The 26,257-nt window shown below is 42.5% G+C and overlaps 2 long non-coding RNA genes across 2 annotated transcripts; one reads left to right on the top strand and one right to left on the bottom strand.

The window, feature by feature from the left end:
* Window positions 1-1,421: 1,421 nt before the first annotated feature.
* Window positions 1,422-10,882, top strand: LOC118544952 (uncharacterized). The gene is made up of 3 exons (XR_004921873.2): window positions 1,422-1,500; window positions 3,433-3,486; window positions 10,778-10,882. It is a non-coding gene; the product is annotated as an uncharacterized LOC118544952 (long non-coding RNA).
* A 5,403-nt stretch (window positions 10,883-16,285) lies between these two features.
* LOC144379423 (uncharacterized) lies at window positions 16,286-18,417 on the bottom strand. The gene is made up of 2 exons (XR_013442372.1): window positions 18,079-18,417; window positions 16,286-16,721 (listed from the first exon to the last, which is right to left on the bottom strand). It is a non-coding gene; the product is annotated as an uncharacterized LOC144379423 (long non-coding RNA).
* Window positions 18,418-26,257: the final 7,840 nt, after the last annotated feature.

Below are 26,257 nucleotides of genomic sequence, written 5' to 3' on the forward strand. Positions count from 1 at the left end.
TGCAAGTAGGGCCTTGGCGCCACTGAAGGGATTTAGGCTTTCCCTGTGAATGAGATGAGGAGACATGGGAGGGTCTTAAGAAGAGAAGGAGCATGATTTGACTTCTGTTGAAGGGTCCCAGTGGCTGTCTCCTGGGAAATAACCTGGGACTGGAAGGCCGCTCATGCTCTTCTACTCAGTCTGAAGTCTGCTTTCACTTTGTTAAGGAGGGGAACTGGAAAGTGCTCAAGAGGTCAGAGACAGGAACACCACCAAAACTTGCTCTTACATGATCAGAAGGGCTGAGAAACTGGAAATGAGATACTTTGGGTGTGATTCAGTGCTTGTTGCTGGTATTCACACACAACCTAAAATCATCTTGGCTATCACCCGTGGTTTATCTCCCATCCCTTGGAAAATGTGGTCAAGAGAGCAGCCAAATATTCACCGTACATGGATCTGTAATTTATCCAGTCCGTGGAGGTTCTCTGTAGGAAGTTGCTGTCCAGATATGACATAGGAGATGCTAAGCCTGACCTCTCCTTAATTCTGTTGCTTGGGCAAAAATTCAAAATGTGAAATGTTTTATTCAAGTGCAACGGGGTCACCAATTAATTCACACACACTCACACATGCAAAAATATGCATCTTCTTTGTTTTGTTTAAAAAAAAAAACCCTATAGAATTTAGAGGAAAAGACTAGACTTACACACTCAGTCAGCATATCTTGGACTCTTCCACTATCCCCAGGTCTCCCAACATAGCACCTGGGTCTCTGGTTGGTGGAGGTGTCATTACTACGTGGCTATGGGTGTGGGAAATAGCATGGTGAACTCTGGTGTTGGTGGGCTCCCCTGCTGAGTTTCTGGGCATACTTAGTCTGTGCTAGTATCCCCAGTTGCCTCTGGTCGAGTTTGTTTATTGGCATGCAATGGCATGGGACATCGACACTGCCCTTGCCCCTAGAAATCAAACTGCCTGATCTCACTGCCCTCCATTTCCAAACCTCAAGCTTCTGCATTGCCAGTGATCCCTCACCCTCAGCAGAGCATGTGGGAATAAAGAGATACCAAGATCCCTCCGTCTGCTAATGCTGCCCTGTCCCACTCAAGCCATGGGAGACATGGTGCCAAGACAAATGTGGGGCTTCTCCTAGGTGCTTTCAGATTCCTCCAGGTTATATGGGGAAAAGTAGGTCACTTGCCCCAATATTGTTAATCTCCCCCTACCTTTCTGAATGCATCCATGGTTCCCTCTCCAACAAGGCTTGGCCCCAAGGAGGAGGTGAGGCCACCCTAATATGTAAAGGTCTTACCCTGCTCCCACGTCTCTTCTTATTTCCCTACTCTCCTTGGCAGGAAAGAGTATGCCTTACCCCGCCTTCCTTTCTGGTAAGAATGTTCCCCACAAAATATATTTTCCTTTCCTAGATTGCCACCTGGCCTGCCCAATTCCTTGGGGCCGTGATGGTTGTATCAAGTGTGTCCCCAGAGAAGAGGACACTAGGACAGAATTAAGAAGGTAGGAGGTTTATTGGGTAGTGACACTGTGAAGATAAAAGATTGAGAAAGCAAGATTGGACAGGAAGAGCCTCAGACCCCTCTAAGTTTTGGCCAACTCAACGGGGAATTCCAGAACACAGATCACTCATTAGAGGAAGCCCATATTGAAAAGAAATGGCCAGGCCTAGCACCCAGCTATTGCTCGGTCATTGGCTGGGGGATGCCCCAGGAAGACCACGCTCAAAAGGTGAAGCAGATCTTAAGGTGCTAATATCTGGAGGCTGTAAGCTAACTACACACCTTACAGCTGACCAGCAAATTCTTTCTTGAAGGGAGACCCAAACAGCCTCCAACACTGCCACCATGGTGGAAAGGTTGCTAGAGATGTGATCGATGGGGGGAAGGGTAAAATCACATCAGTTTAATATTTTCTACATCTTACATATTACCCAAGCTCTAAAGTCTCACTGAGCATAATCTTCACCCACATCGTCTTCACTGCAGGTGAGGTTTATCCACTGAACGCAGCATAGAGCAAGTCCCACAGATTTGACTTCTCCTAAGCCTCTCCTAAGAACATCTGCCCAGAACACAATTTTGGTGTAATGGCCCTCAGAGAGCCTTCTGCTTTTTATCTGAGGCTTTCAGATAAAGACAAATTCCCCAAATGCCCATTTTAATTCAATGTTTGGAACCATCAAGTGCCCAGCAGTTAATTTAAAGCCACATGTTTTTTGTTTGTTTGTTTGGTTTTGGGTTTTTTTTTCACCAAGACAGCATTCTGTGCACTGCCAGGGAAACCTCAGTGGTTTCTCAATAGCAAACTAACGGTGAGGGATGCCTACAAATCTTTAGCAAAAAAAAACTTTCTGTGAGTCAGAAGCCTATCATCCAGCTGTCTGTTCACCAGGTTTCCTTCCTGTGAGTCACGTTAAGAAGCTTGACTTCTTTCTCAGTTTTCAGCCCTTTTCTGGTTCAATCAATGGCAGTTGAAACCGTATTATAATTCTTGGAAGTGTTGATAGATGCGATTGGTCCTCTCTCTCAGACAGCCCTTGGAAAGGAAGTGGTGTAGAGGAACTAGAAAGAGGTAAGGAAGAAGAAGTCTGTATGTGGATGGAGGGAGAAGCAAAAAAAGACTAGAGGAGAAACCAAAGGACTAGAAATTTCTTGCTGCGCTAGAAGTCAAAATATTTAGTTTAGTCATGATTTATCACAAATTGGTGGCCAGTTTCTTAGGAATGATGTTGCCAGAAAAAACGAAGGATTCCAGTTAAATTTGAATTCCAATAAATAATTTTTATTATAAATAGGTCCAATGCAATATTTCAAACATATTTATATTAAGATTTTTTTCATTGCTTTTTAAAAAATTTTTATTTTATTATGTTATGTTAGTCACCATACAATACATCATTAATTTTTGATGTAGTGATTCATCGTTTTTGTATAACACCCAGTGCTCCATGCAGTACGTGCCCTCCTTAATATCCATCCCCCCACCCCCTCCTCTCTAAAACCCTCAGTTTGTTTCACAGAGTCCATAGTCTCTCATGGCTCATCTCTCCCTCCGATGTCTCCCCCTTCATTTTCCCCTTCCTTCTCCTAATGTCCTCCATGCTATTCCTTATGTTTCACAAGTAAGTGAAACCATATGATAATTGACTTTCTCTGCTTGACTTATTTCACTTAGCATAATCTCCTCCAGTCCCATCCATGTTGATATAAAAGTTGGGTATTCATCCTTTCTGATGGCTGAGTAATATTCCATCGTATATATGGATAAGCTACCATATTGAAGAGGAAATAGAGACGATAGCTCCTATTTTTTAGAAGAAAAATCCAAATTACTTGGACTTGATAGTTCTTTCTGGGGCAGCCTCTGCCTTCTAGCTTCTAATGCTGTGGAGCCCTAAGCACTTGAAACTGACCATTGGTTCAAACCTCCCAGCAGGTCACTGAAATTGGACTCGCTGCCCTAGACTTGGCATCTTCCCTAAATAAGGTAAGCTTGAATTCCACAATTCTACTGAGCCTCATTCTTGATTTAATTCCCACCATGTTTGTCCTGTCGATAGGAGAGATTTTGCCTTGGTTTTTGCCTATACCTGAGGTACTGAACTCTAGAGCATTCAGTTGTGGTTTTGACATCCAGTCTATACCTTACCGTTTGACTCTTTTCCCTCAACCCATGCCTAGGGTGTGTCTTTAAACCAAACACATCAACTGGGACCACAATGCTGACTCCAACCCTCATCATCTGGTAGAACAGTGGTTGCCAAACATTTTCTGTTAAAAGGTCAGATAGAAAAATTTGGGGTTTTGTAAACCCTACAGTCTCTGTCAATTCTACCACTGTAGCATGAGCAGACATGTGTTCCAATAAAATTTTATTTACAAAAACGGATCATGAGCTAGATACCACAGACCATAATATCTAGAAAATCTTGTGATCTTGCTCTTTTTGCCCAAAAGTTTCCACCTTGATATCAATGCTGGCCTAGGAGCTCATGGGAACCACATCTTTTTTACTTGTTATGTTGATGGCTGCTTCATGCCCTCATTAGGAGGTCAGTCCTATTTTACAATCTTGGTGCCCTAGTCTTGGGCCTGGCAGTTCCCAGCTTTCTTCTCTTTTCCTCCACCAGCCTCTGAGGTCCCAGCATGTCTAGAGGATGAGCACACTCAAGTGAGTCAACTTCTGCTTTTGTTTCCATGCTACAACCAGGATCCACCCTCTTTCTTTCCATAAACACTATCTTAAAGACTTAGTTGCCTGTGCTTTGGACTGGTTCTGTCTCCTCCTTGCTCTTCTACCTGAGGAAGCTTTATCTTTCTATCACTGCTGCATAATAAGTCAACGAAACTACCAACAAGAGCTAGGCATGGTTTGCCTTATAGTAGCTATGGATTTAGAGAAAACCTTTCTCTCTTAGATAATTAAAAAGCCCTGGCAGAACCAGGTAAAAGCAGCCAGGGCACAGTTTCAGGGCTACCCACGTAGTGCTTCAGCATGAAGAAAAATCAACATCAATTGTATTGATGCTGCTATTAGAAGTAATAATATGACCTTGGAAAGACGTTATTGTGTGAAAATGCAAGGCAGATTTCACAAGCAACTCAATACATGCATGAATAAATCCACCTATTCACAAGGGTACTTTGGGACCTAATGAATGAATGTTAAAAATAACGTTTTAAATAAGAAAAGGACAACAAGTTTGAAAAAACTCTGCCCAAACCTTGTCAATAATGTTGATTGACGCTGGTTCCTGCTCTGGGTCAGTCTGACCCCCTTGTTCTACATGTCCTTTTACTTTATGGGATAAGTGTTTCTCTCAAAAGTTGAGTGCAGTTAAAGGTTTTGTAAGCCAAATACTATTTTAAATAGAGAGTTCTAATTTTGGAGGCTTTCTTCCCTCATTGAAAAATTGTTTCTATTTCTTTTATTTCATTATAACAAATTTCCAATAACCATTATACCTCCAAATTAAAACTCTCTATACTTTCTCAGGAAAGAGTATCTTTGAATTATCTTTTTGATAATTATCTGAACTCCTTCAAACCAGTCAAGTGTTACAATTAATTTTGATGGCTTTGGAAGAAATCTAAAACTATCAGATTTTTACATTACTGTTATTCTGTGGTTTGATTATAGCTGATAGTATCAGACAGATGCTCAACAAATACTACTTGAGGTAGAGTTCTGTAATAATTGTAATCAATGGTCAAAACTTTATTATCATAGACTTTTTAAAATAGTGCATTTTTGATAATTGTCCTACAATGAACTGCACACATTTAAAGCATACAGTTTGATACACTTTGACATATGTATAGGCCCATGAAACCATCACTACCATCAAGATAAAGAACACATTCATCACCTGCCAAAATTTGCTCATGTTCCTTTATAATCCCTCCTTCCCATCTCTCCCCATCTGTCCTTCAACCCTATCCCCACACAACCACTATTCTGCCTTCTGCATTTTCTAGGATTTTATGTAAATAGAACCATACATTATGGATTCTTGCTTGTCTGGCTTATTTCATTCAGTAAAATTATTTTGATATCAATCCATTTGAAATGTGCATCAATAATTCACTCCTTTTTGTTGCTGTGTAATCATTTGATAACTGTTTACCCACACACCTGTTGATGGACATTTGAATGGTTTCCACCTTGGGGTTATTAAAAATAAAACTGCTAGGTCTTTATATGGTTATACGCTTTCATTTATCTTGGGCAAATATCCAAGAATAGAATGGCTGGATCATACACTAGGCGTGTGTTTAACTTTTTAACAAACAGCTGAACTGTTTCCCAAAGTGTTTATACTACTTTGAATTCCCACCAGTCCTCTGTGAGGGTTCTAGTTTTTCTACATCCTCATCAACCCTTGGTATGGCCAGACATTTTTCATTTTAGCCATTCTAATATGTGTGTAGTGATATTTCAATATAATGTAATTTCCATTTCCCTAATGACTGAGAATATTGAGAAATTTTTCATGTGCTTATTTGGTATCTGATATTTTATGTGGTAAATTGTCTGTTCAAGTATTTCCCCATTTTTAAATTTTATTTATTTATTTTTTAAAAGATTTTATTTATTTGTTTAGGAGAGTGAGTGAGAGAGACAGCACATGAACAGGGGCAAACAGAGAGGGAGAGAGAGAAGCAGAGTCCCAGCTGAGTGCAGAGTCCCACTCGAGGATCGATAAGACCCTGAGATCAAGACCTGAGCCAAAGTTAGATGCCTAACCAAGTGAGCCACCCAGGTGTCCCTCCTCTATGTACACTTAGAACCTTACCAAACAATGATATAATTTTTGCTTCAACCATCAAACATAATTTAGAAATCTCTAAAGGAGAAGGAAAGTCTATTGTATTTACTCATATGTATGCTTCCATGTCCATTCTTCTTTCCTGGTGTTCCAAGATTCCTTCTTTTATCATTTCTTTTCTGTTTACAGAAATTCCTTTAGCCATTCTTTCAGGGTAAGGCTGGCAACAAATTCTCTTGTTTTTCTTTATCTGAGAATGTCTTGATTTCCTCTTTGTTACTGAAGGATATCTTTGTAGAATATAAGATTTTGTATTGACAGTTCTTTCAGCACTTGAAAAATGTGTTACTTCATTTTGTCCTCCATGGTTTCTGATGAGAAATCCACTGTCATTTGAATAGTTTTCCCTTTGTAGGTAAGGCACTGCTTCTCTCTTATTGTTTGCAAGATTCCTTGTCTTTAGTTTTCAGAAGTTTGACTGTGGTGTATCTTAGAGTGGATTTATCTGAGTTATCTTTCTTGGGAGTTTTCTCAGCTTCTTGAATCTGTGGATTTGTATCTTGTGCCAAATTTGGGAAGTTTCCAGCCTCTAGTACTTTTTTTTTTTTTTTTTTTTAGCTCTGTTCTCTTTCTTTTCTTCTGGGACTCTGATGACATGAATGCTAAATCTTTTGTTACAGTCTCACCGACCCCGAGGCTCTGTTCACTTTTGGTTTTGCATTTCCCAGGATATATCTCTCTGTAGTTGGGTAATTTCTCTTGCTTCATCCTCCAGTTCACTGATTCTTTTGTCCTCCCCATTCTTCTGTCAAGCTCATCCACTGAGTTATTATTTCAGGTATCATATTTTTCCGGTTCTAAAATTTCCACTTGATTCTTTATATTTTTATTTATTTGCTGAGACTTTCTATTGCTTTGCTGAGACATTACATACTCTCATTTGTTTCAAATATGTTCCTAATTGCTCCTTGAAGCATTTTTATGAGGACTGCCATACAATCTTTGCCAGATAATTCTTATATTTCTGTCATCTGGGTGAGGGTATTTATTGATTTTCTTTTTTCATTCAGTTTGGGATCTTCCTGGTTCCTGGTGTGATGAGTGATTTGTATTGAAACCTAGATGTTTGAATGTTCTAAGACTCTGGATCTTGTTGAAGCCTTCTGTCTTGGCTGGCTTCTGCTGACATCTTTCTGGCAGAAGAAGAGGGTAGGGTCACTGTCTCATTACTGCCATGTTTCCCACTTGACCTCTGCTGATATCCAAGGGGGACTCCTCATTATTGCTGGTCAAAAGTGAGTGTTCCAACTCCCTACTAGTGTTCACCTATATCTCCCTGGTTAGGAGGAGTAGGTGTGTCTCATTGCTGTTTCCCAGGTAGCCTCCAGTGGTACCATAGGAAGAGTGGCCCCACACAGCCACAGTGGAAGGGCTTATTCTTCACTAGGCCTCCTCTAACACCACTCCTGTTTGGGGGACCAGTGGTGGCACCTCATTACTGCTGAATGGGGAGGCAGGGCTAGGCTTCCCACTGGTATCCACTGATACTGTAATAGGGTTCTGATTACCACCTGGCAGGATGAAAGTCCTGGTTCCCTACTTAGCTTTTGCTAACACCACCCTGAGAGGGAGTTGGGGAGGTAGGGGTGTAACATTAGGGGGCCTTGCTACAGCCTAGTGAGGGTGGAGTCTAAGCTTTCCACTAGATCTTTGTTGTTATGAGTGGGAGTGGGGTCATAGTTTTTTTTTTTTTTTTGGTGGTGTTTGGCTAGAGTAGAGCTGTTATTATCTAAAAGTTCTCTATCTTCCTAGGCTATTCATTTCCTACAATTTTGGCTAGAGGGAGCAGACTTTTGTTGTGGCTTTTTTTGTCTGTGCCTGTTGGCATTTCCAGGTTGCCAGCTTTTTGGCTCCAAGTCTGGAATATATGAGATGAAAACTCACCAATGTTTTGTTCCATGGGTCCCAGTGTTCCTAGATAATCTGCCTTCTCTCGCATTTTAGAGTCTTCTTAAACTTTTTTGATATATGTTGTCCAGGGTTTTTTTGTTGTATTTTTCACTTGTTCCTCCAGGGAAGAATAGGGAAAAATATATCTATCCACCTTCCCATAAGTGGAGTCACTCATTTGGTTTTGTTTGTTTATTTTGGAGTTATTCTCAATTTTTTGTGTGAAAAATAATGTGTTCCAGCAGGTACTATTTTTGTTCTAGGTTTAAAAAAGCTACATGGTACTCCTGTTTGAAAGCAGATAGTCACTTTCCAGTTTACTAAACCTTTCACATTGGGTTTTCTTAAAGTGTTACATGCCTGTCCAGAAAAAGAGTTCCTTTGACAACAGTATATTCTACTAGGCAACTAGTGGCATAATCACTCCCCCAAAAGATTCTTTAGATGACAGCTATTGTTCAGACATGGGCTCATCCCCAGAAGTGCTGAATTCAGCAGCAGGTTCTAGATGCAATTATAGTTGATCAGGAAATACAAAAGAGATGATTGTATCAAGACAAAGTTACTCTACAGTGGAGAACCATCCTCATTGGCCTTTCTAGGTGGACTGGCCACTGGCTGCTATGTTACCTACAATGGTCAGTTGGTTCTTTCCTCATTTCTTTCAGCCACAGAGCTTATCAGCCCAAACATGTTCTAACTATTTCCACCCAGCTTTCACCAATAGGATTATGTACTGTTTAAAGTTTAGAGTCAGATAGATTCATATTAGAATTGTGTGATTTTTCTCACTCCCACTCTTGCAGCTGGATGTATACTAGACCCTGTGACTCAGCACCTATAGGAAGAGAGAGAGAGAGAGAAGAGGAGAGGGGAGGAGAGGAGAGGAGAGGAGAGGAGAGGAGAAGGGAGGGGAGGGGTAGGAAAGGGAAGGAAGAGAAGGGAAGGGAAAAGAAGAGAAAAGAAGAGAAGAGAAGAGAAGAGAAGAGAAGAGAAGAGAAGAGAAGAGAAGAGAAAGAAGAGAGAGGAATGGCTTCTCCCTAACAAAAGATGCTGAGCAGCTCAGCACAAAAAACCATCACACTAGCTCACAAGGGAGAGTGTTAGTCCAAGTCTGAGATGCAGAACAGGCAGGTTGAAGACCAAATCAGTTGACAGAAAGTTTTCCCAGGACGGAACAAGTAGGCAGCAAGGGTGGTAAGGACACCATCAATATGACAGTGGACATGGAAAGACTGAAAACCAGTTCAGGAACTAACCTTAAAAACATGATCCAGTCACTGTGGCATCCCTCTTATGCTCAGCTTGATGTGTGTTGTTAGGGAAAGCACCACCCATGAGAATCTACATTTGTCAGCGGTGATATAGAAGAAAGGCAAAGAGCTGGAGCAGGTCAGCAAGGCCTGTGCTGATGAGATTTGTGTAAAACTGGGTCAAATATAGAGCTTTCCCTAGAACTAAAACAGAGCTAAAATAAGGGCAAGCAAAGGACTACGGTATAGATTTCATTCTCTAAGTCCAGGAAAGTAATATAAAAAGAGAAAGTGTCAGCCTACATTGCTTTCTTTGGACCTTCATAACATCATCTCTCTTAAGATGACATTATCCACTTTTTTTCCAAACAAGTTCCCGATAGTGAGTTTTAGACCATTCTCTCAGGGACAATGTCACAAAGACCTCCCCAGACATTACATGAGATCATGGAAAAGGGGGCTGGTGAGACAACCAGTAGAGGCTATTGGGTAGACAACCAGTAGAGGATGTTGTTGGGGCAACTGTGCCATTTCTTCAATTTGTTTCCCTCATAGAGGCAAAACCACAACATTTGAAAGGCATTTCAGGAGACATGATCTGCTCCATGAGATCATGGGTAATGCTGATGTTCTAATTCAGGGGCAAGCAGTTCCATTTTAAAATCCAGCTGTGATTCTCTAAAAAAGAATATTTCCTAGGTTACATGTAAAAGCAAGTCATTAAAACATGCAACTCGCTTTTATTTCTATGTTTAGCCTGTAGTTAATCAAACCTCACCCTCTGGGCTGGGAGCCCACAGATATCTCATAACACTTACTAAAGTGTATAATAATTTGGATATATTTGTTTATTTCTTTGCCTCTCCCATACTTTTACTGTAAGACACATCTGCTTTTTCTCCATTCTTTCCATTCTCCATTCTCTCCATTCTTTGGTGCACACAGCACCAAACCTGGGTAGTCATTCAATAAAAAGATGTCAGATGAATAAATGAGTGAATGAAAATCTTGGATGCATAAACTATGAGGTAGCTCTTTGGAGTAGAAAAGGTATCTAATACTATCAATGTCTTTAGCAAATTTTGCTTAGCACAAAAGATTGTTTTTAATTCTTGCCTCTGTGGGTTCTGCTGAGGAGTGCCCTGATACCCAGTAGGGAACACTGTGAGGAGAAGGGCTAACAAAGCCACCCTTTCCATTGACTTCCATAAGTGTTTGCAGGTGGAGTTTGGACACAGCAGAAACAGTTGCTTTCTTACCAGTTATAAGAATCAGAGAGTGAATTGTAATTACTTTTGTTTTCTAGGACCCTGGCTGAAGATAAGAGGAAAAGGGATCTCAAACTCCTGAGTTTGTATTGCTGTGTGCTGAGTTCCCAGAGCTGACTCGGGGAACCCCATCCTGAAACAGGTGGGCATCAGCTGCATAAGCACCGCCTCTGCTTCCAGGTGGTGGGTTATTTGGACCACTTTCCCTCTTGGGTAGAAAGGCAAAGAGTAGAGTCTCTAGTGAATTCAAGAGAAAGGGAGAATGGGAGGCCTTGAGATAGGCACCCGCCAACTGGGACTTCAAAGGCCATGGATTAGCTATGTCTGTCCACTGTGCCTTTACCACAAAGAGGAAGAGAGAAGGAGAAAAGAATCAACTGAGAGTGGGAAGGAGTGGGTAGAGAAACCAAGTATATGTTAGAATCATTTAAAAGAATGGCAGCTAAGGTGGGAGAATGATGGTGTCTCTGGAAAGTGAGACGGGGCGCTGGAAAGTTTATGTCAATAAACCCCATCTCTGCTGCTATTGTTTCTCCAACTTCCCTCCTGTGGGTGCTTTTCTTGGCTGGGGCTCCCTGAAACAAGTCCTAGGGAGCCTGAGAGGTGATAGTAAAGCTGAGGAAGGGGGAAAACTGGGAGGCACTCGAGAGCTTCTTCCCCAAACTCTTCTTCATTTCCCTTGTCATTTAGTCTTAGAAATAAAGAGCAACCATGGCAAGAGGTTCTGACTGCAGCCTTCCAAGGCTCCCGTCAGTCATTTCTTCTCTTTGCTCAAACCATCAAATCCTGTAAGGTTCATATGAACTTTCTAGCAGAGGCCCTGCTCAGATGATGACTCATTATAAGGGGAATGGAAAACATTATGAAAGGATTTTCAGCTAATGGGTAAAATGTGTAGGACGGCTCCTTTCCAAGCCCTTGCTGCCTTGGAGGGCCCTTTCCTCCAGCCCTCAGTCTCTAGCTCAGTGTGAAAGGATGTCTTGCTTGTCCAGGGACTAAGCACTCTTCTGGAAGAGCAGAATACCCAAGGTTGGACCTGTAGACAGGCAAAGAGAAGACCAGAGGAGAAGGCCACGGGTGCTGGCAAACCTGTACTAGGATGGAGAAGCTTGCCTCTAGGTTGCTAGTTCAAACCTCAGCTGAACTGGGGACAGGGAGAGGAGGAATGTTAACTGGAGAAGGTCAGTTTCCACTGAGTTCCAATTGCCAGGACACTCACACCAGTAATCAATCAACCATCTGGCACCAGGCAAAATGGGGCCAATCCCTCCAGCATGAAGATATCCCCTTCCTGCAGCTGAAGGAAGAATTTAGGGCAGGGCTGATCTTAGAGGGCCATTCCTTGGACAACTTCTCTTTTCTGCCTATATCCTCTCCCTAGGTGATCTCATCCAGCCTCGTGGCTTTAGACACCAACACCCAAAGTTCCATCTTCAGTCCCAACTTCTCCTTTGAGTTCCAGCCTTGTTATCTCGAACTGCATCCTTATAATCTCCCCTTGGATGTCGGATAGACACCTCAAACTAAGCACATGCAAACAGCATTTTGGAACCTTCTACTCACACCTGTCCCACCCACATGTCAGGTGACAAGAACTCTGTTCTTCCAGCTGCTCAGGTCAAAAACCCCAACTCCTCTCTGTCTCACAACCCAAACGGTAAACCCTTTTGATCTCTACCATAAAATATATCCAGTTCTCACTGTCTTCACTGCTGGTCCAAGGCACCATCGCCTCTCACCTGTGTCCCACTGTGATGACTTGTTTTGCCCTGCACCCTCATCTGTCTATTCCCTCCCAGCACCCTGAGTGACTCTTAAAATTTAAGTCAGATCAGGTCATTCTTTCCACTCAAAACCCTTCAGGAGCTCCCATCTCACTCAGAGGAGAAGCCCAAAGCCCTTAGACTGGCCTCGGAGGCCTCGTGATCTTCAACTCCCCTCTCTGCTCTGGTCTTTGCCCACTCCCCTCCTGCCCCACTGGCCTCCCAGCTGTCCCTCCTATCTCAGGCTCCCTCTGCACAGGGCAACTTTCTCCCACACAGCCACATAGCCACTGGTCCTCTCCTTTGGGTGTCTCACCTTTGGGTGAGAACTTCCCTGACCACCCTCCACACACAGCAAAACCTTACCCCCCCACCCATATCCCACACCCCCTGCCTTATGTTTCTGCATGGCATTTGCTCGTTTTTGTGTGTATTTTCTATCGCTACCAGGACAGGACCTTTTCTCTTTTGTTCACTGCTGTATCTGCAGTGCCTAGAATAATATCTGAGTTGCAGTAGTTGCTTCATAAATATTGTCAAGTGAATGAATGCATGAATTTCTGATCCACATCCACCCTCTGATCACAGGATGAGTATTGTTCCTAGACCCAGCATTTTAGCATTCTTACCCACAAAGTGAGGGAGGGCGAGGTTTGGTGATTTTATTTGAAGGTAGTGTTTTTTAAAGACCTCACAAAGACATTACACTTAAAAAAGAATCTGTGAAAATCCATTCAATTTTTTCCATTGTGACTGACTCATTTGGTGAGAACAAGAAGTCCATGCAGTGGGGAATGGGGGAGTGATGTCGGAAACAAGGAGGGGAGGAACATTTTGTCATTTATTAAAATGAGTGTTCCCCCTCGAATTTCATTTCTTTAAATAAACCAACTGTTTTAAGTAGAGCATCCATACAGAAAGGTACACAATCTTTAAGTGAGTTATTGAGTTATTGCAAAGAGAACACACCCATGTACCCACCTTCCAGGTCAAGAAATAAAACATTACCAGCACCCAGAGTTCACCTCACATCCCTTCCCACTACTGCCTTCTTTAAAAGGATCACTATTCTAACTGGTAACACCATAGATGAATTCTGCTAGGTTTTGAAGTTTATATAAATGGAATTGGACAGTATATAGTCTTCTGTAAATAGCTTCTTTCATTCCACACTATATGTGTGAGATTCATCAGTGTCGAGTGTAGCAGTGGTTGATTGGTTTTCATTGTGTATGTATTCCATTCTATGAATACACTACAGTGTCCTTATTTGTTGCACTCTTGATGGATATCTGGGTTGTTTCTATCTTGAGGGTATTATGAATAATGTTACAAAGAACGTTTTCATGCAGGTCTTCGATAAACTCTCATTGCTGCCAGATAAATATCTGGGAATAGATTTGACAGGTTTTGGACATGTTATGTTTACATGTAGCAGATATGTCAAACTTTTCCTTAAACGGCTATATCATTTTAAATTCCCACTGGCAAAGTTTGTTTTCTAGTTGCCCCACATCCTCACCAACACTTGGCATTGTTCATCATTTTAATTATTTTCACTCTTGTGGGTGTTTAATGATAACTCAATATAATTTTCATTTGTATTTCCCTGATGACTAGTTGAGCACCATTTCACATGTTCATTGGCTATTCTATTTTTGTGAGGAACCTACTCAGGTCTTTTGTTTGTTTATTTTCAAATGAGGTATCTTTCTTTTCTTCTGTAAGAGTTCTTTATATACTCTAAATTTGAGCCTTTTATCAGTTATCAGAATATCTTTCTCACTCTGTAACTTGACTTTTTAATTTTTCTTACCTTCTTAATAGCATCTTTGGATGAACTAAGATTTTTAACTTTAATAAAATTCAATACATAAATATTCATCTTTATGGTTAGTACTTTTTGTGTCCTATTTATGGGTATTTAAGAGCTATTCTCCTATGTTGTCCACTAGAAGATTTCATCTACAGTCTACAGACCACAGAGGATTGATTTTTCCCTAGCATGAAGCAGGAGTTGAGTTTTGTTCTTATTTCTCCATTTGGATCTCCATTTGATGCAGGACCATTTATTGATAAGACTGTCCTCTCTCCAGGGGCACCTGGGTGGCTCAGAGGGTTAAACGTCTGCCTTCGGCTCAGGTCATGATCCCAGGGTCCTGGGATCGAGCCCCACATCGGGCTCCTGACTCAGCGGGGAGCCTGCTTCTCCCTCTCCCTCTACCTCTCTCCCTGCTCATGCTTGCTCGCTCTCTCTCTGTATCTCAAAAGAATACATAAAATCTTTAAAAAAAAAAAAAGACTGTCCTCTCTCCACTGTTCTGAGGTCCTACCTTTTTCATAAATCAAGTGCCTGCACATACATGGCTATGTTTTTAGACTCTGTTCTGCCCACTTGTCTATTGTTGTGCCAATGCCATATTGTCTTCAGCGCCATCACTTTATAAAAAATCTTGTTATCTAGCTAAGTCCTCCAACTTTGTTCTTCTTTGAGGTGGTCTTGGCTATTCTTGGCTCTTTGTATCCTTACCTTACTTTTACATGGGATAGAAAGCATTTTTTAAAGTAAAATGTCTTTCCATTTTGGTGGAGCCCCCCATCGCCCAAGTTACCAGCTTTGAGCTGCCATCCCAAAATCTGTCACACACTTCATTCCACAAGTTGCTTCTAGTGTGATCTTTACTGCCATGCCAGGCGTGGCCTGGTCCATCCTTACGTCTCCTCCTTTCTTTTTTATCCAATTGGCACTTTCTTGTGTAGTAGAGCAGTGCACCACAATGTTCTACGAGTTTCTGCTATTAATATTACTCTATTACTTCTAATAATAAATGTTCTTCCTATTATGTCAGGCACTGTGCTAAGTGCTTTGTATGCATCATCTTAGTTAATCCTTCCTCTCATCATCATCTCAAGGATCCTACTTCCCCCACTCACTGTTCCTTCTGTCTGCTTCAACGTCTCCACAGGACATAGTTTTCCTGAGCTAGAAGGAATCCAAGAGATATTTGACTTTGACGAACGAGGAAATTAATGCCCAGGCAGGGAACTGATTTACCTAGGGCCTCCTTAGCTGGTTAATGGCAGTAAAAGGACTAGAACTTAGGTCTCTGGCATCCCAGTCACGATGCTTCTCCCACACACACGTTTGCCAGCTCTAGCGCCCAGCAAGCAGACTGCCGGGCTGTTCCCCACTTTACTTCTTCCCCATTTCCATTTAAATTTCTTCAAAGACTTGTCTATGATATTAGCTATTTCCACTTCCTCATCTCCCTCTGTCTCCTCGACCCACTCCAATCCTACTTCCTTACGGAAACTGCTCTCATCAAGCCATCTGCCACTTCTATGGCGCCTAACCCAATGGTCTCCTCTCTTACACACATTACTAGACCTCTCAGCTAGTTTTGACCCACCCGATTGTTTCCATTTTTCTTGCGATGGTCTCCCCTTATTTTGCCTTGATTCGCTACACCTCTTCAGATTTTCTTCTACCTCACTGACTATTCTTTGTCAATTCTCCTCAGCTGGACCCACCCCTTCCCCTGAACATTAGGCTTCAGAGTGCCTCAGGTTTGCTCTTTGACCCATATTTCTATCCACACACTCTCTCAATGTGACTGCATGATCCTATGGCCCCAAATGCTGTGCACCTTCTGATGTTTCTCAAATTAGTAGTTCTAATCCTAACTTCCTTCCTGAGTTCTAGACTTTTAACTTCTTAATTGACATCTTCACTTGGATGTTGTCTTAACTGAGTCCTTCATAAAACAGAGCCCAAGGGAAGGATTAAGATTCTGACAGTTTAATTGAGAGGTGCAAGTCCTTAGGTATTGGGTGTAGAAGAAAAAAGGAAAAGAGGAGAAGGTGTGATATGATGTGATGAGCTGCATTACCATCCTGGCTTCCACCTTAGAACGCTGCCAAGGGACCCAGCAGGTCACTCAGAATTTGTGTTCACTCAGCATATGGGACTTCTCTGGAAGAGGTGTCTGAAGATATTGTATCCTTGAGTAGTCCATAGGAGAGGGAAAAATGAAGACTTTGACTGGTTCCTTTTTAGTTCCCATTTCCCCTTGTTCATGGTTCACCTTCAGGTTGCTAACTCCGTACTTCCTGTAGGCATAAATTGAACCCTTGCTGGCATGCAGGAAGAGACCTTGCAGGATGATCCACCATTCAAGTCTGGATGTGGGGGAGTGACACAGAGCTGATGGAGCACCGGCTGGGATTGAAGAAAAGAAGGAGGCTGCACAATGTTTGTGGCCCAATGTACCACATAAGACATATCAAAATGAGCATAACCAAATCGAACTCTTGATTTCTTTCTTCCAACTAAACCTATTCCCTTCTTCCCCACAGGCTTTCTCATCTCAGAAAGTGGCGCCATCGTCTCCACTGCTAAACCTTAGTTGAGGAAACCATCACCAAAATGGCCTGTGAAGTGGTTGCCTCACTTCTATTCTTGCTTCCTTTCAATGTATTCTTTACACTGCAAGAGTGACCTTTCTAGAGGTAATACAGCAATGCTCTTCTCCCCAGCTCTAGGGCTCTGTTCCATCATCTAGCTCGCAGATCAAAACACTTACTAGGAAAGGCTTTTCCTGACTTTCCTATCAAAAGAGTCTCCCTCCCCTAACACTGTCTACATTATTCTGTTCTACAGTATCCTTAGCACTTACCACTCCATGAAATGATGTCGTTATAACATAGCTCCATTCAGGTCAGACAGAGTCTATTATCTGTCTTCTTGTATCCACAGCACCTACTACAGTCCTGGGTACATAGGAGGGGCACCATAAACGTTCACTGAATGAATGAGTGACCTAATAAACAGTAGGTGAACCGAAGACCTCACTGTGTGACAAGGAACACATCCGTTTGCCTGACTTTTCATCCGGTCAGGTCTTTCTACGACTAGAAATTCCTTTGAGCAGGGAATATAGGAAAATTGAAGAGCATTATTTAGGTCTTGCTAGAGTTCAAGGTGAGTCCGGGGATAGTTAACAGTCTTTCTCCTGTCTCCTTTTGTTTTAAATTAAACTTTTATCTGGAGATAGTCATAGATTCACATCCAGTTTTAAGAAAGGATTCAGAGCGTTCCCTTACACTCACACTTTCTTTCCAGTGGTACACCTCGCAAGAACTATGGCATAGTATCACAACCAGGACAGTACACTGATACAGTCAAGATACAGAAAATTTCCATCACCGTAAAGATTCTTCATATTATATTTTTATAGCCACAGCTACTTTTCTCCTGCCCCAACCACTTCTTTAACCCCTGGCAGCTCCTAACCTATTCCCCATTTCCACTATTTTGTTATTTCAAGAATATTACATAAATAGAATCACACAGTATATAACCTTTTGGGATTGGATTTTTTCACTCAACATGCTAATCTCTAAATCTCTAAAGAGATTCATCTAGGTTGTTGCTTGTGTCAATATAGGCATATCTCATTTATTATTATCGTTGTTGTTGTTGTTATTATTATTATTATTATTACAGATTGAAGGCTTGTGACAACCCTGCCTTGAGCAAGTCTATCGGCGCCATTGTTCCAACAGCATTTCCTCACCTCATGTCTCTGTGTCACGTTGTGGTAATCCTCACAATATTTCAATCTTTTTGATTATTGTTATATTGAATTGCTGCAATCTCAGGGTAAAACTTGAATGGATGAGGAGTTACTGCTTATGGATGAACAAGAAAGTGGTCTCAAGATGGAACCTACTCCTAGGGAAGATGCTGTGGAGATAGTTGAAATGACAACACAGAATGTAGAATGTTACATGAACTCAGTTGATAAGGCAATGGCAGAGTTTGAAAGAAGTTCAGCCGTGGGTAAAATATGCTATCAGACAGCATCACATGCTATAGAGAAATCGTTTGTGAAAGGAAGAGTCAACGGATACAGTAAAATTCTTTGTTATTTTCTTAAAGAAATTGCCACAGCCCCCCCCAACCTTTAGCACCCACCATCTTGATCAGTCACCAGCAAGGCATCCTCCACCAGCAAAAAGATTATGACTTGCTGAAAGCTCAGATGATAATTAGCACTTTTTTAGCAATACATTATCTTGTAATTAAGGTATATAGATTGTTTTTTCAGACATAATGCTACTGTACTTTTAATAGACTATAGTGTACTATAAACATAACTTTTATATGCACTAGGAAGCCAAAATATTCATTTGACTCACTTTGAGGCATGCCTGCAGTTCATTCCTTTTTTAGTGCTAAGTAGTATTCCATTATGTGGTTATGCCACAGTTTGTTTAACTACTCACCCATTGAAGTACATCTGGGTTGTTTCCAACTGGGGGGATATTACCAATACAACTGCCATAAACGTTGGAGTACAGGTTTTTGTGTGAAAGTTAATTTGTCATTTCATGGGGATAAAGGGCAAGAGTGCAATTGCTGGGTGGTATGGCAGTTGCATATTTATTTCTTAAGAACTTGCCACGCTGCTTTCCAGAGTGGCCGAACCATTTTACACTCCACCAGCAGTGTATGAGTGATCTAGTTTCTCCACATTCTCACTGCACTTGGGAAAATCGAGGGGGTAATCCTTAGATTCTGCTAGAGTTTAGGGATTCACTAACCAACCTTTTTCCTGCCCTATTTTTCTAAAAAGGTTCTGTCCCTAGTTTTGATCAGTTGGAGATTAATGATAAAAGCCAGCTGTCATCTAGATAGAACAGCCCACCAAACATTTTCTTTTAAGAGAGGATGACAAGAAAGGAAACTTACACATTTCCTGGCCTCTCCAGTCCATCTTAAATAACATCAGAAATGATGACCACTGCTTGAGGCTTTGGAGGAATAGTCTCGGGGCCAGATTTCCATCAAGACCTTGAGAAGCCATAGGAAAATCACGCACTCAAGCCAAATCCAGTGAGTACAGGACACCTTGCCAAGCCCTGTACAGGTCCCAGGGAGAGAGTTCTTCAGACTGCCCGCAGCAACAGCAGAAACGCATGGCACCTTGCCTGAGCCCACCCCGGATTAAGGCTGCTTCTAAGGAGGGGAAAACTGCACTCTCCTAGTTGGGACTGGGGTCATGCTGGGGTTTTCTCTTTGGGGGCTTGACAAGACAAAACTGAGAAGCACAAAAGTCGGCTGTCCGCTCCTGTCATGATTGCCCACAGTGTCGTACTCTGGTTTTCTCAGAGACCCAGCACCACTTAGTCCTCCCTTGCCTTTCTTTCGCCTTCTCAAGGTCATCTGTTTCTAATACCTTAACTCTTTGTATTTTATTCAGCACATACTTACATAGTGCTTCCTATTTTTCAGGCATCGTTTTATATGTATTAGCTCCTTTAAAACTCTTAGCAACTCCATAAGGTAGGAATCATTAACGTCCCAATTGCACAGATGAGGGAAATTAGATACAAAGAAGTCAGGTAACTTGCCCAAGGTGACAAAGCTCGAAAGTGACAAAAGTGAGATTCGGACCCAGGCAGCCTGGTTCCAGAATCCATGTTCTTAATCACTATATTATGATGACTGTCTATTATTGACAAATATGCTTTAAATGATTCTTTTTTTTAAGTATTTAGTAAAGGTTGGTATTTTAGTAAAGGTTGGGGCGCATGGTAGGCTCAGTCCGTAGAGCGCGTGACTCTTGATCTCAGGGTCATGAGTTCAAGTCCCACATTGGGCATGGAGCCTACTTAAAATAAAGATTAAAAAATAATAATAATAGGGCGCCTGGGTGGCTCAGTTGGTTAAGCGACTGCCTTCGGCTCAGGTCATGATCCCGGAGTCCCTGGATCAAGTCCCGCATCGGGCTCCCTGCTCGGCAGGGAGTCTGCTTCTCCCTCTGACCCTCCCCCCTCTCATGTGCTCTCTCTCATTCTCTCTCTCACAAATAAATAAATAAAATCTTTAAAAAAAAAAATAATAGTAAATAATAAAAAATTGGGTGGGTATGTCAGTAAGGAAAAAAGCCTTCTGCCAAAGGAATGAGACATTTAGATGTGGGACTTCAGACAGCGAGTAAAAAGACATGTGGGGGCACCACTGCCTTTCTGTGCTTTTTATCCAGATCATAACCTGTCACCCAGGCTAAGGCATGTACGGGAACCCCCACAAGGAAGAATTTACTGCATAAAACAGCATTATCTTGTGGAGGTTATTTCAAAGAACTACAACTAAGGTTTAAGTGGTGTTACTATGTGCCAGAAACTGGGCTAGGAGCTGCATGTACATTGTATCAATAGCTGTGTGGGACACGGGATATTCATTCCCTTTTAGAGATGAGAAAATTGAAGCATCGAGTGGTGACTGGCCGAGGAATTTGATTGAAGCCACACAACTTGCAAAAGGCAGTCCTAGCTAGGTCTGTCTGAACCCAGTCCTAGTTCTGTCTGGTCTCTTCTTGCTACACAGAAATGACTAAAGAGTTAAAGCTTCTAGTTTTGTGTTCTTTATTTTTGGTCAGTGTGTCAATTTTGGCAAATGAAGGTAAGAATAAAACCTTCTATTTCCCTACCCATGAATCGGTTACTCCCCCAGGTTTTCATGTCACAGAATATGGCACCGCCATTAGCCTAGGTACTCAGATAAGAAGCCCAGCACTTGGCCTTTGTTACTCCTTTATCCTACCTCCTTTCTGCAATTTACCAGCAAGTTCTGTCAATCCTATCTCCAAAATGCATCCTGAGCCCATCTACTTCTGTCCACATCCACCAGCAGCCCGTGAGTCCAGGCTACCACCATCCATTGCCTCAGCAACGCCTTCTGAGCACACCCCCCTTCACCTGCAATTTACCTCCAAGTGGAAAATGCGTATGGTTTTCTTAAGATAAGAATTTGTTCTTGTCCCTCTCTTGCTTAATATGCTTTCAACTGGATTTGATGCCCTGTTCCTGCTCTCTAACTAACCCCCAGCCACAGCAGAAGAGGCCATGCTCCTCCATACTTGGGGCCCTCCACCCATGCCAGAATGGTCTCCTCCCACTCTTCCTGTGGCTGCCACCTCCTCAAAAGGTCCCACGGAATCTGCATTAGACATCCTCCCTCTGCTAAGATTAAATGTGTCAATCTATCCACGCGAAGACTCAGACCAGCACCTGGCATACGGTGCACTCAGTTAACGTTCATTCTTGTTACTGCTTTGATCATTGTTCTAGTAGATACTCTAAAAATGCAGGCGTGGGTGATTAGCTAAATGAAGTAGGAAAGAGGAATAACGTCACTATCTGGGCCCCGAGGAGCTCCTAAGAGAGGAAGGTTAGATGTTTTTAGAGGAAAAAGTATGTGGCCTTGTAAATTCTTTTCTCTGCCTTAAAATACGAGTTATGACTGCTGTTGCCATGCACACAGTTAACTTTGTGCCTAATGAAACCATGTAAAACGATAGCAACATGAACTATATTTTGAGAAAATACAAGAGTGCTTGGTATATTGTTAAAGGCAATATCTAGACTTGTCTGATCTTCTTACATAAATCTCACCCTGGCTCTTAAAGTCCCGCATCACATGTTTTTCTATTACTTAGCAAAAAGTACCTAAAACGAAGTTTGTCCTCTTTTTAATTTTCCGGTATGCTTGCTAACAATCCAAGAAATAACTTCCAGAGACATGAGAAGAGGGGAAAGAGGGAAGAAAAATTGGGTTGAAATAACCTATGAAATGGATCATTAGACTTTGTTCAATTAAGAAGAGCTTTTTACCAGAGAGAGCAGGGGACAGTGCAGAGACCTCACGCCCAACGGGTGGCGAGGCTGGACTCTTCTTCGACAGACGGTGCTCTGGTTTATGCACAAAGATGTCCGTCACAGCATTCCCTGTCATACTTCATGTCCAATGTCAGGGCCTGCTTCCACAGGTTAGGGAACAGCCATTTGGTGAAATGTTATAAAGCCATTACAGTGACCCTGGCAAAGAAATTCCAAAACACGGGGAATGCCTCACATTACAATTAAGTGCATAAAGGAGGCCTGTGAATGGCGTGCGTGAAGACCTGTCATTGTGGTAGCTGTCCCTGTGACACTTTCACTTCATTTGGGGCATCGTTCCCACATGCAAGCAGATAGGACAGGAAAGGAGTTAGGGTCAGCACCATGCCATCGACCCCTAAGCTCTTCCTCCTGATCTAAAAGCCAGGATTGGAGACACACTGAAATATTAATATAGCACATCATTGCAGACTTTTGCTTTTTTGTTCCTCTGTATTTTGCAAATGTTCTAACACTTAAAAAAAAATTTTTTTTTGTTCTCTTTTAAAGTTACCCTGGAAACTTCCAAAAGGCAGCTGCTGTCTCACATCATCCCCTTCCCACCCCCAGCCCCCGCCAACGTGTAAATAAAGCAACATCTCTATGTCTTTAACTTATAACAGCTAAACTTTCCCCCGTAAGCTGATACTCTGACCAGAAGTCTGTGGGTGGGACGGGTGTTGTGTTTTTTTGGTTGTAGCTTCTTTTGGCTGATAAACTAGCACTTAAGTGTTCCCCTTTTCCAAACCCCCAAATAACAAGTGTTTCTGTGGTGAGGTGGCAGGCCAACCGTCATTGCCAACATGAACGGTCCTGGGGACACTTATTTTTAGTTTGCTGTTTTAAACAACGGTTAGGCCGGGCAACCGGGGGCTTCAAGGCCCAAACTTCTACGATCCAGAGCATGGAGCTATTAAAGAGAAAGCAAGGCGAGGCGGGTAGCACTCTTCAGGAAGGCCCGAGCACCGGCTCTCTAGGTGGGCCAGGGGGACCAGGCAGAGATCTTGTCTTGGGTGAGAAGATTGTCATCCATTTTTTGCATGGGCGAATTTTATCAAGGATGCTATGAAACAGAAACATTTGACTCCATTGGGACGAATGCAAATCCAGGCAGCCGCGGGGAACTAATTATAGAGACGAGGCTAATGACGAAAAGCAGAGACTGCAGTAGACATCTGTTCTGTGGCCTGTTCAGCATTCTGTTCACCCTCCTAACAAAGCCCGAAGCAAGGTGTCTCACCTCCTGTGGGTCAAGTAGTTGGCACGGCACCAAGCAAGGTCAATTAACTCTCCCCGGGGAAGACGAATCCTGAGTAAAGTGACATAAGGGACCTCTGGCTAATGGGGAGTCCATTCATTTCTCCAACCTAATTTTCCCAGCTTCCTGTCCTGTACGAAGCCAGAGTCCTTAGCTTTTTATTTGACTCTATGAGCTACTCTGTGGCCTTCTAATATGTATGTGTCTGTGGTATGATATATATGTGTGTGTATTTTTTAATTTATTTTTTGATTAAATTAGCCAAAGTCGGTTTTTCTATGCTTGGAACAAAAGAACTCTCCCTCAACTGAGAACCTCAAATATTTTACTGTATATGTAAACCTCTGTCTGGCTCTGGACAGAAGGTCAATTTCTCCCTCCACTTCTTCCACCCCAACATCCCAGCCCAAATACTCTCAACTTAGGGAAAAATGAGTCTTCCCCCTTAAACAGGAGCTGTGACATGCTGGGTTTTATGAAAGCATCAGTGACTCCCCCCCCCCCAACTTCCTTCTTCTATGAATGCAAGCTTCTTACTATTTCCTAACCAGGGGCAGCCCAGCAACTCATCTCAAAAGGACCCTTCAGATAGGAGAGGGTGGGAGGGTCTGCCCAACCCCCGAGTCTCTTGGATTGCTGCTGTAGGACCTGGCTTTGCTCATCCTGTGGTCCTTGAGCTGGAAAGCAGGCTCTGGTATTGACCTCGGAGATTGACCACCTCTAGCAGAAGCACCTCGGACTCCATGAGAGAGGTGTGGGACATCAAAAAGTAGTGCTCTCAACAACACGGGGTTCTGTCACAGACAGCGTGGAAAGAACTAGCTGCACCCATCCCAACAGAATCTGGCTCCTCCATCACAGTACATGCAGAGGCAACATCAACGTAAGTGGCGCAGGATGGGCAATGACGCCCTCCCACCGCCATGGCCACTGCTGCTATTCTTTGCCCAGCCTGGACAAGATCTCCCATCCCCATAGGATATATTCACGTTTCAAGGCATCTCTTACTTCATTGGATGCATCTCAAAGTTCCCTAAGGTAGAAAAAGCCAGCAACCTTGGTCCCATTTTACGGATGCAGAAACTGAAGTACGTGCTAGTACGTCACATTCAATCTTGTAGGATTATTACTGACAGTAACAACGGTGGGCATAGTTGTCGAGTTACCAGACCTCTTTCCAGCACAACAGAAACAAGAACAGTTCGTATTTACCGAGTGCTCCCTATGGGCTTCAAATTTATTGAAGTAGATGCAATTTGCAATTGTCCTTATTTTTAAGATAAAGGAACTGGGGCTCAGGAAGATTAAGTAATCTGCCTACAACCACATAATCAGTAAGTGGTTGAGTCAGCCTAGGGACTCAAGCAGTCTGACTCTAAAGTCACGTCCCAGACTAGAAAGTCACATGCCTGTTAGTCCATTTTTAAAGAAAAAAAAAATCCATTAGAGTCAATTGGCCAGACCCTTAGGCTTTGTTCTGTTCTAATCTGACCCCCATTTGTAACACTTGTTAGTCTGAGAGTAAACATCCCATACCCACTACGGGCAGAAGTGGCTCTTCACAAATATTTTCAGCTCAGAGTGAAAAGGTGCAAGAACTCAAAGGAGAAGATGTCCAAGTCCATCCCCTAGACCCAGATGGCTTATAGGACTTGGGTAAACACTCAGCTCAAAAATGCTAACAAAGTTCCCAGTCTTGGCTGTTTACCTCAGCCTGTGTGTGCCAGGACAACAGAAGTAGTAGCCTGGAAAATGTCAAGGATCTAATCAGTTCATGCTGAAACCAAACTTGACTTCCCTCTGCAGTGTGTATCTCTGCCATGTCGATCTGCACGGTCCGGCAGACACCCAAATGTGACAGGAAACCCAATAGCCTAGGCTAGCAACATGTTCTTTTCAAAGTGGTGTTCAGAGGATAGGGAGGGAGGGCAGGTCGGACAAGATCTTATGAGTGAAATAAGATCAAAGGTTTGAGAAGACTTGGTATCATTCAGATGACACCCACAGACACTGGAAAGGTGTTTTGCTCACCTAGGCAACCCGGGGCAAACTGGTGAGTGCAAGGAAGTTGGTCATCAGCAGCTCTACCGTCTCTCAGTGCCCCTTCTTCTCTTGGAAAGTCTTCTTCAGACACTCACTTCTCTCAACTACCATTCCTCCCCAGAACCAGGGCCTCTCCAGTGTCTTCCACACAATTCTGTCCTGCCTGGCCAGCCCCTGGGCTGGTTTTTATAAGAAGGGATCTTAGGTGTGTTTCCCCCATAGTTGTTCATTCCTTCAAAGTTCTAGTGACTAAACCAAAGCTGATAAGCTAATTCGTGATTTATATGCTATTGGGTGATAGTGACTTAAACAAGACTCTCAGGGAACTTTTGAAATTTACCCTAATAATAACCAATGGAATTTTCTGGCATTCTGGGAGGCTGGTGTGGTAAGGCTATTGGGTGCTTGCTTTTATGCAGCTCTCCTGTCCTTTCAGACAGGGTCATGTGACAACAGCCTATGTGTCACATATGGACAAAGGCATTTAATTCTCAGTGAGAGACCTTCCAGCATGCTCTCCCTCTATTGTGAGAACTGTGAGTCATTTGTTGAAATGGAGGTGTCATGAGAGTAAAGCAGACTGGATACCTGAGGCACCATGTGATATCCCAGAGAACCATCCAGACCTACAATGGATTTTGGGTGAAAGTAATAAACTTCCTTCATATTAATCTACTAATATCTTTGTGATATTTGTTATAGCAACATAATCTAGCATATCCTGACTG

Source organism: Halichoerus grypus, chromosome 11 (assembly GCF_964656455.1).
Source record: "Halichoerus grypus chromosome 11, mHalGry1.hap1.1, whole genome shotgun sequence".
In the NCBI taxonomy this organism is placed as follows: domain Eukaryota; kingdom Metazoa; phylum Chordata; class Mammalia; order Carnivora; family Phocidae; genus Halichoerus; species Halichoerus grypus.